We start from the raw sequence: 10,226 nt of genomic DNA on the forward strand, positions 1-10,226 counted from the left end.
CACAGCAACCGGACTTAAAGTGTAGATATACTGTAGATAATGGCAGCAGGTTAGGGTGCCAAGTACATCAAAGCTTTACAGTTATAGACAGGATCTGTGTGAACACTTGACAAGCTGCCAGCACATCTAGTAAATATGTAACAGAAAGATATATTGAGATAGACTCAACGGCAATAAACTTGAATTGAACCATGTGTGCTATATGGGTTGATTTATGTTCATTACAGATATTAGTGTTGGGAAAATAAACTGTAACTCTGCCCTCCATATGGCACAGTGGAAGAGAGGTTGTTTTCACACACAACACACACACACAAACCCATTTACTGTAAACACACTGGCTGCGTCACATACCTGCATTTGTTCTGATCTGTGCTGGTTACCTTTCCAAGCACAGCCCTCATCAGCTGTGGGACTGCCAGACCTCTGGAAAGAAACAGCTTGTTGGTGTTATGAAGATAATCAATATGTCCGACTTAAACAGAATCCTCCAGAGTTTCACGTCCACGGACTTTTTTTTTTTTCTTTCAAATGTGGTGTTTGGTATGGGGAAGAGGTGGTTTAGCATTAACATAATATTCAGGTGAAAACCACAGCGATGCAATTCCACTGCAATGGATTATATTTTGCTTAATTCAGAGCACACACCACTCGAGAGTTTTAATGCTCAATTCCCAGCCCCTTCTACACTGTTGCCCAATGGCGTGAGGTGGTTATGACGGGGGCCAGTGCACACTACACTACTAGCTGCAGCTTTTAGTTTTGAAAGGTATGACCACTTAGCTTGCAGATGTGCCCAGCTTGTCAGTCATGACAGATTTTGGTGCTCTAACTAGCAACTGTATATCATCTCGTCAGATGATCAAATAGAGACTTGACATTGGACATCAACATATATTACCCAGCATCATTATTGCATACCTGTATATGACAAAAATAAAGTTTTTTAGATTGCTACTGACTATTTTTTACGAAAAGACTGAAAATCGTGACTCTCTCTACGCCCCTGCTGTTAGTTTGAAATCTCAAAAATCCAATAAGGGTCTTAGTCAGTGCATTGCTAGTTTTGTTACATGTAATATTCCCCCGGTGATGTTTAGTTTTATCATGGTTACTCTAATAAAACATGGGTTTAGACAACTAAATCAAACAGCTTAGTTAGGTAAAAAGATTTTCATCCTTAAATAAAACTTGATTTCGCTCCAACCAGCCTACCTGCAATGAGGTGGAGGAGTGAGCACGAGAAAGATACCCATAGTGCCAGTCTCTCTCAGTGTCCCCTGTATCTTCCCACTCTCTGGAGGGATGCTTGCTCAGGGAGTGGCTGGAACGGTACAAACAGGTTATCAGGGTGTCTGATTTGGTCAAATTTATTCATTTGATCTACATTAATACATTTAATTTATATAGCGCTTTTCATAGACTCAAAGTCGCATTACTTTAAAGGTGCAGTAGGTAAGACTCATAAAACTAACTTTCTGTCATATTTGCTGAAACTGACCCTATGTTCCAGTAAAACTACATGAAGCAGGTCATTAAAAAAATAATAAATCTGGCTCCACTGGCACCACCTACAGCCTGTAGTGAGATTTGAAAAAATCCACCACTCCCTGTTCAGATGCACCAATCAGGGCCAGGGGAGGGGGGCTCTAACTGCGTGTCATTCACTGCTCAGGCACACGCATTCATTCTCCCTTGTGGGGGGAGGGGCTTAGGAGACCGTTTTGGGCTTTAGCGGAAAGGGGAGAAGGACTGAGAAGTTGTCGATGTTCAAATTTTTTCTGCTAAGTCCTGGATCTTCACAATCCTACCTACAGCACCTTTAAATACCATGAAATTACATGTAACTGGCATATATCACAAAGTAATGTTAACGGACTTAAATTCAGTGGTGGAATGTAACTAAGTACATCTACTCAAGTTCAGTCCAAATTTGAGGTACTTGTACTCAGCCTTGTATAAAGTACTTGAAAGCAATACTTGAGTAATAGTACAAGCATCTTACCAGACTTGTGGTAGACTGGTAGAAGTTAAAGTCTCCTTTTAGAATATTACTTGAGTAAAAGATAGAAAAATTCTCCCCCTTGCATTCGTCACGGTGCCACTAGGTACACAAACTGTTTCTTCTCAACAGTTACACTTGCACACATTGATATTCATGTACTGTCCAAGTTTAGTTTGCACTGTTTATATTATTGTTTTCAGTAGTCTGAATCTGTCTAGCCCATGCTAATGTCCTGTAGCAATGTTTTTGTCCTCATGTGCTGTAATTGTATTGTTGTTTTAGCTGTCTGAATCTGTCTAGTCCATGCAGATGTCCTGTACCAATGTTTCTGTCCTCATGTACTGTAAGTTGTGTGTCTAATGTTTTATGTTTCTGCAAAACAGGAACCTGCTGGAAACCAGTTTCAACTGAGTCAGGCCCATTTATATTGTAATTTAAATGTTACTTTTAACTTTCCTGTATAATAAATTAAAGAAGGTGTAAGAGGGCAAAATGCGGAGGTATGTCCCTCTTTGTCTAATGTATTCTAAAGATGGAGGTATGTCCCTCTTTGGCTAATGTATTCTAAAGATGGAGGTATGTCCCTCTTTGTCTAATGTATTTTAAAGATGGAGGTATGTCCCTCTTTGGCTAATGTATTTTAAAGATGGAGGTATGTCCCTCTTTGGCTAATGTATTATAAAGATGGAGGTATGTCCCTCTTTGTCTAATGTATTCTAAAGATGGAGGTATGTCCCTCTTTGGCTAATGTATTCTAAAGATGGAGGTATGTCCCTCTTTGTCTAATGTATTTTAAAGATGGAGGTATGTCCCTCTTTGGCTAATGTATTTTAAAGATGGAGGTATGTCCCTCTTTGGCTAATGTATTTTAAAGATGGAGGTATGTCCCTCTTTGGCTAATGTATTTTAAAGATGGAGGTATGTCCCTCTTTGGCTAATGTATTTTAAAGATGGAGGTATGTCCCTCTTTGGCTAATGTATTTTAAAGATGGAGGTATGTCCCTCTTTGGCTAATGTATTTTAAAGATGGAGGTATGTCCCTCTTTGGCTAATGTATTTTAAAGATGGAGGTATGTCCCTCTTTGGCTAATGTATTTTAAAGAGGGAGGTATGTCCCTCTTTGGCTAATGTATTCTAAAGATGGAGGTATGTCCCTCTTTGGCTAATGTATTTTAAAGATGGAGGTATGTTCCTCTTTGGCTAATGTATTTTAAAGATGGAGGTATGTCCCTCTTTGGCTAATGTATTTTAAAGATGGAGGTATGTCCCTCTTTGGCTAATGTATTCTAAAGATGGAGGTATGTCCCTCTTTGGCTAATGTATTCTAAAGATGGAGGTATGTCCCTCTTTGGCTAATGTATTCTAAAGATGGAGGTATGTCCCTCTTTGTCTAATGTATTTTAAAGATGGAGGTATGTCCCTCTTTGGCTAATGTATTCTAAAGATGGAGGTATGTCCCTCTTTGTCTAATGTATTTTAAAGATGGAGGTATGTCCCTCTTTGGCTAATGTATTTTAAAGATGGAGGTATGTCCCTCTTTGGCTAATGTATTTTAAAGATGGAGGTATGTCCCTCTTTGGCTAATGTATTCTAAAGATGGAGGTATGTCCCTCTTTGTCTAATGTATTTTAAAGATGGAGGTATGTCCCTCTTTGGCTAATGTATTTTAAAGAGGGAGGTATGTCCCTCTTTGGCTAATGTATTCTAAAGATGGAGGTATGTCCCTCTTTGGCTAATGTATTTTAAAGATGGAGGTATGTTCCTCTTTGGCTAATGTATTTTAAAGATGGAGGTATGTCCCTCTTTGGCTAATGTATTTTAAAGATGGAGGTATGTCCCTCTTTGGCTAATGTATTTTAAAGATGGAGGTATGTCCCTCTTTGGCTAATGTATTTTAAAGATGGAGGCATTCCAGTGAGTCGCTCCTATGTATTCTGAATGATTCTGAATGTCAGATTCTACGCTTATGAGAATACTTTGATTAGTTGGTGGAAGTAATTACACATGAATGAGCACATATTTGTGAAAGAACAAAGGAGTTTTTGCTAAGAATCAACTCAAAAAATTAGTATTAATAAGTAAGTAATTAAGTAATAAGTATTTGTACTTTGTTACATTACAACACTGCTTGTACTTTACTTGAGTCTTTTCTTTTCGTGCCACTTTCTACTTCTACTCCGCTACATTAATTTGACAGCTTTAGTTACTAGTTACTTTACAAATTAAGATTTTTGCACACAAAACACATGTAGTTTAAAAAAAACGGTGTTTTATTATAAATTAAACTACCCAACAATACACAGGCCTACAAGTCCAGCTGAAATGATCAGCCAATGAAACACCTGACAGACTGATGATTGACAGATTTTTTCTGCATTGAGTACTTCTAGTTTAAGTAACATTTTCAATGCAGGACTTTTATTTGAGTATTTAGTGGTATTACTACTTTTTTTTTTTTTTAATTACATAATTTTTTGGGGCATTTTTGCCTATAATAGACAGGAAAGCTGTAGACAGTAAAGGGGGGAGAGAGAGGGGGAAGACATGCAGCAAATGGCTACAGGCCGGATTCGAACCATGAGCCGCTGCGTCGAGGACTGAGCCTCTGCACACCAGGTGAGCTACCCAGGCGCCCGTAGTATTAGTACTTTAACTTAAGTAAAGGATCTGAATACTTCTTCCACCACTGCTTAAATCCGAGTTTAAATGTTTTTTTAACTTTGTGGTGTATAAGAGGCTCACCTAGCTGGTTTATAGAGCTCCTGTCTCCGAGAAGGCTGCTGGTTCTGAGGCCCCCCCATGTGGCCCGGCTCTTCTCTCTGATGGATAATTTTGACTTTCGGGACGTCGGCTATCATGGCGTACTCCTCCCTGTTCTGTCCTGTGGATCCCACTGACAGTTGGCCCGACTCCGAGGACTCCATGGAGCTCTGGGAGGAGGTGTGCCTCGGGATTTCAATCGGAGGTGAAGGAGAATGGCTCTGTGTGCGGTTGGAGGGCCTCTTGTCACTAGGGGAGGGGCAGTGGTCTTCATGGCCGCGTCGACCAACGCCAGATCTGATGCCACCGGGGTTCCTGGGTGTATCCAAGGTGACGAAAGCCGTTCTGGTGCCATTTGTGGTCTGTCTGGAGGGTGAAGCGGCACGAGATAACGAGGAGCTGCGGAGTGAAGAAGTTGACTCCCACCAAGAGCGTGGTGAGCGATTGGAGTCAGATTTTGAGTCGTGGTAGGTGTTTTTTCTCTGGAAGGAATGGCTGGAATCACCATTTGTAGCATTCCTGAGGATTGAGTAGCCTGGCGCGTCACTGTTGCATTTTTTAGCCGGAGAAGAGTTGCGGCTGCTGTGATTCTTGCTATTAAGGGAGCCGCTAGTTTCTGTTCTCCGTAGTTGGCGCTGGTCAGGAGCATCGCGGCTTTTCCTCGAAGGCAACGAACCGTGGCTGTCATGACTTTTGACAGAACTGATTGCTTCACACTTGCGCAGCAGGGACTGAGAAGGAGCTTCTTGGCTTCTCCTCGAAGGGGAGGAGTGACGGCTTTCACGACTAAGAGAACCATGACGAGAACCACCGGTATCTGTTTTCCTGAGCTGATACTGAGTCGGGGTTTCGTGGCCTCTTCTTCCCGGAGAGGAACATCGGCTGTCATGACCTCGACTGACGCTGACAGCGCTCGACTCAGTCTTACGGAGCGCAGAGTGTCTTGTGTCATAACCTCGTCTGGGTGGAGACACGGTGGGGCTTTCATGTTCACGGTCATTTGGTTCATTCTTAGCTGTTGGGTTACGTAGCAGAGCCTGGCTTTCAATATCATAGCCTTCTCTTATGGGGGAGCCACAGCGTCCGTGGTGACTATGTCCGCTGAGAGACATAATTGATTCAGATTTACGAAGGGGGGATTGGCTAGACGAGCTGTAATTTCTCCTTGGCGGTGAGTATTTGGGATTCTCACGCAGACTGTCAGAAGTTCTCCTAGGTGGAGAGGAAGTACGACTGTTGCGCCCGCGCCCGTGAGATGAAGTGCTGGTGATTTCAGTTTTGCGGAGAGACATTTGGCCTGAAGGGTTAAAGTCCCTCCTTGAGGGAGATGCGCTTCTGCTGTCGCGACCCCTTCGACTCAAAGACCCGCTTACTTCGGTTTTCTTCAAGGCGCTCCTAAAATCAGAAACCGTGCTTGACTGGTTCGTGACTGAACCAGCGAATGATTTAAAGTTTCTTGGCAGAGTGCCTGACTCGACACGTCGGCCGTGTGCGCTTTGCAAGGAGTTCCTGGATCCTAGCTCCGTCCGTTGAGACCCCCCTCCGCCGTCAAAGTTCTGCCTGCCGAAGGAAGCCACAGACTCGCTGCGTCTGAATGGTAGGTTTCCACGCGAGGGAGAGGAAGACCGAGACTGCAGGGCGGAGGCTTGCCTCGAGGACTCCAACCGTCCTGACTGTTGGTAGGAAGAGACGTGAGAGGAAGCGCTTCCCCGGCCATATGAACCGCCGAAACCTTTTCGCCCGGTGGAGGCCAGCGACTCCGCTATCTTAAAAGGAGTGGGACTCGGAGAGCGGGGGCCAACTTGGGCCTCGACCTCAACGGCAATTTCATAAGGGTCAGGAGGTGGGATTTCCTCAGGCAGGTCCTCATCCAGAGCGTCCGGCGTCAGCCTTTCAGACGCCACACCGAGATTAGGGTTTCTGAAGGGGATGGTGTCTTTGGGCTCGATGCTTCTCCTGCTGAAGATAGGATGTCCTCTTTCAAAATGGCGGTAGGGAGCAGGCGGGCTGTTATCTTGGAGCGAGCGGGCACCTGCTGCCCTCCCCAGGGAGAAGTACCCACTTTCACACTTCTGTCTGTTTTCTTTTAACCCTGGAAGAAGGGGGTAAGAAGGAGGGGTAACAGAGATGCACACATCAAAGATGTACTACTGAGCAACTACCAGAGGTTATCCTGACACAAACAGAGCTATATTGTATTACTGATAATTGCTCTGGGACACCTCAGCTGGTGACATCAAACAGTATTGCCAAGTAAAGAACACCTTTGGCTGAAACTGGATATGGATCGGTCAAGTGCCGTAAGTCATAGGTTTACTGAAGGCTCCAACTACTGATGCGCAGGTCAGGTCTCATACGTAGAACTACATGGTTTCAAATGAGAGATCTGGCTGTAGTAGTACGGTAAATGTAATTTCTCCCTACAATGCTTCTATTATTCAGAGCATCTTCTTCGACCAACTCTTTCTAATGTATCCTATCTGCCAAGAAACTAATAAAGCAACTGACAAACGTAACAATTAACGAGGTCAGCGTTCATGAACCTGATTGACTGCTGAAATTGTCCCTGCTCCGAGCTTCGTCCATCCAGGCCCGAGGGTTGGGCCGATGGGGTGGAGGGTCAAGCCGGGTCATGCTGAGTTTGGTCGAACGACGACGGATCGGCAGGTATTCGTCCTCTGTGCTGACCGAGCCACTGAACTCTTGGTAGTCGCGACCGCTACGTGGAAGAGGAGATGGGAGAAGAATGACGAGAGTAGAGATGGAAAGGTGAGAGATTGAGAAGAGGAGAGAAAAGTAAGAGGCAAAAGAAGGAAGAGAGAGAACAATCAAATCGGTATAATATCAATTTCATAGAGTAGGGATGGAAAGGTGAGAGATAGAGAAGAGGGGAGAAAAGCATGAGGCAAAAGAAGGAAGAGAGAGAACAATTAAATTGGTATAATATCAATTTCGTAGAGTAACAATGCAAGTGCATCATGCAACATGAAAGTTATAAGTCAGGGAACATGGTGCACAGAACTGGTGAGACTGATAAAGGACTGTGGTGACAATCTAGCACAAAAAACACAAACATTATACTCCAAAATGACTTATTATTACCATCCTGTGCGCCTACCTGTCCGTGCTGTTGTCGTCGCCGTCACAGATGTAAAGCTCACAGTCTGGGCTCAGGATGCACAAAGAGCTCTCCCCATAACCCGGACGGCCTCCGTTGACATCACAGTAGCTGCTCACCACCGACAGACCGTCAGAGTCCTCCTGATAGTGTGACAAGGTAAGAAACGGGCCAATTACAGCGAACTCCGTCTCACACCCAGTCACAGAGCAAGTCTGTATTTCCCAAAGAAAGGCAATGCTTACCAAAAATGTAAATACGACACCCTTAACAGATTACATACACACTGTCTTTGTGTCAGAGTAGGAGTGCACACACATTAACATCCTAAAATCTGTCCGTCTGGCTCCATCCCCTTGAGTAAAGGGTTAGCTGAATAGTGTCTGTCCCCTCTGTCCTCTCTGACACACAGTCACATGTTCAGTCCGCTGTTCGATTAGGGTTACACCTCTGTAACTCGACCTGGCTCATGGCTTCCCTCATTCATTTTTCATCACTTTTTTTTCTTCTTGCCATAAAACCTTCTCTAAGCTATTAGATGTCTTAAAAAGGATCTAAAACGTGGCCGGGTTAGCTCAGTTGGTAGAGCAGGCGCACATATTTATAGAGGTGTATGCCTCGACGAAGAAGGTCCAGGGTTAGGGTCCGATCTGTGACAATTTCCTGCATGTCTTTCCTCCTCTCTTTTCCCCTTTCGTGTCTAGCTGTCCTATCCATTAAAGTCGGAAATGCCCCCCAAAAAAAGTCTTTAAAAAGGATCTAAAACTATGACTTGACTGTCTGTAAAATATCAGAAACGGGCATCCATCCCTGCAGCTTTCAGAATACTACAGGTGGTTTATTACAGTGGAGCTATACTGGTACACCTTCACTGTGTACTAGAATATATTATTTTAACAAGCAAACTGCAGTTGTGTCATGGAAGCAAGATAAATTGAAAAAAGTAAGAGTTGTCACAGTTAAAATACTGTGTAGAAACATGCCCATCCTTTCTGTGCGTTGCTCTGTTGCTACTGTTACAAGTGATTCCCAAGAGGGCGGTAAGTGATCCAGCTTCGTTAATTTATAATAGGAGCCACTGTTTGCACCTTGCTCCTCATTCACCGTCTCTGACCTTTTTACTCCCAAGCAACAGACTCATAGAGTACATGATCTGATGAACTGTGTTTACATGAGGACTGTGTGAAATTACAAGGAACTTGATTTCTTTACAAACCCTGAAGAAACAGGATTTTGAGTCAAGTGAGAAGTTCTTTGCTCTGCTTTAACAGATTATGTTCTATTCTAAATTATATCATGAAACTTTGTGCATCATTTCTGATCTGCCTGACTCACTGCACATTATTATTATTTACTGTGTATGCTGCTGGACCTGGAGAACTTATTGTGTTCCTTGAATGACAAAAAACTCATGTGAAGAAATACATACATATCTCATTCTGTTTCCCCTTGACTTAGCATCTAACCTCAGTGTCTTGATGACTTCACCCGTGACTTCTAATGAGCTCACCTTTCTTCAGGTCCAGTTAATGCCATCACTCAGCACCTATTCTACCCGGTTACCCAGCTGCTCTGTTCATCTCCCTCCCTCTTCCTCTCTTCTTTTCTTACCTTGCTGCTGGTGTCTCTTTCCTCTTCCTGAGATGGGATCGGTGTTAACAGCACTCCCTTGCCCGATCCAATCCCAATGTCAGTCCCAATTTTAGCCCCGATTCCAGCCTCAGGTGTGGATTTCTGTTTTGGTGTTGGCTCTGCGCTCTCCCCTGCGCCGGCGTGCAGGTGCCTCTGGCGCAGGCAGTCGTGGCAGCGGGAGGGGTCGAAGATGTTGGGCTGGAACTTGGGGCAGATGGGCTCATCGCCGGAGAAGGGCATGTTGAGTCTGGAGGGGGAACCTGTCCAATCATTGCATCCCCCAGAGAAAAACTGGGAAACAGCAGCAAGGGGTGCAATGAGCAGTATTACAATGAAATATAAAACCGAATTAACACAAACAACATAAGTATATAAAAGTATAAATGGGACACTGTTAGAAAGTTGTTGCACTTATGAAATCCCTTTAAAAACTAGAGTTAAGTGCTCATACAAAAATACATGTTGAATATTTTCAGAGCATCTTCCACAACAAAGAGTGAGCTGAAAATAAGAAAAAGCTAGACTAGTGAAGAATAGAAATGTTTGGTGTTGGGTCGTGCTGTGCCACTGCATTACTGGAGACAGGTGGAAGCACAGAGCAGTGGCTCTGAATAAATACTGAAGAGGATCTTTTATTTCACGGCTCATGGAAGATCTAAAGCGGAACTATTAAGATAGGTGATAACTCATCACGCTGGAGGACAGTGAAAC

Source organism: Perca flavescens, chromosome 15 (genome assembly GCF_004354835.1).
Source record: "Perca flavescens isolate YP-PL-M2 chromosome 15, PFLA_1.0, whole genome shotgun sequence".
NCBI classification, from domain to species: Eukaryota; Metazoa; Chordata; class Actinopteri; order Perciformes; family Percidae; genus Perca; species Perca flavescens.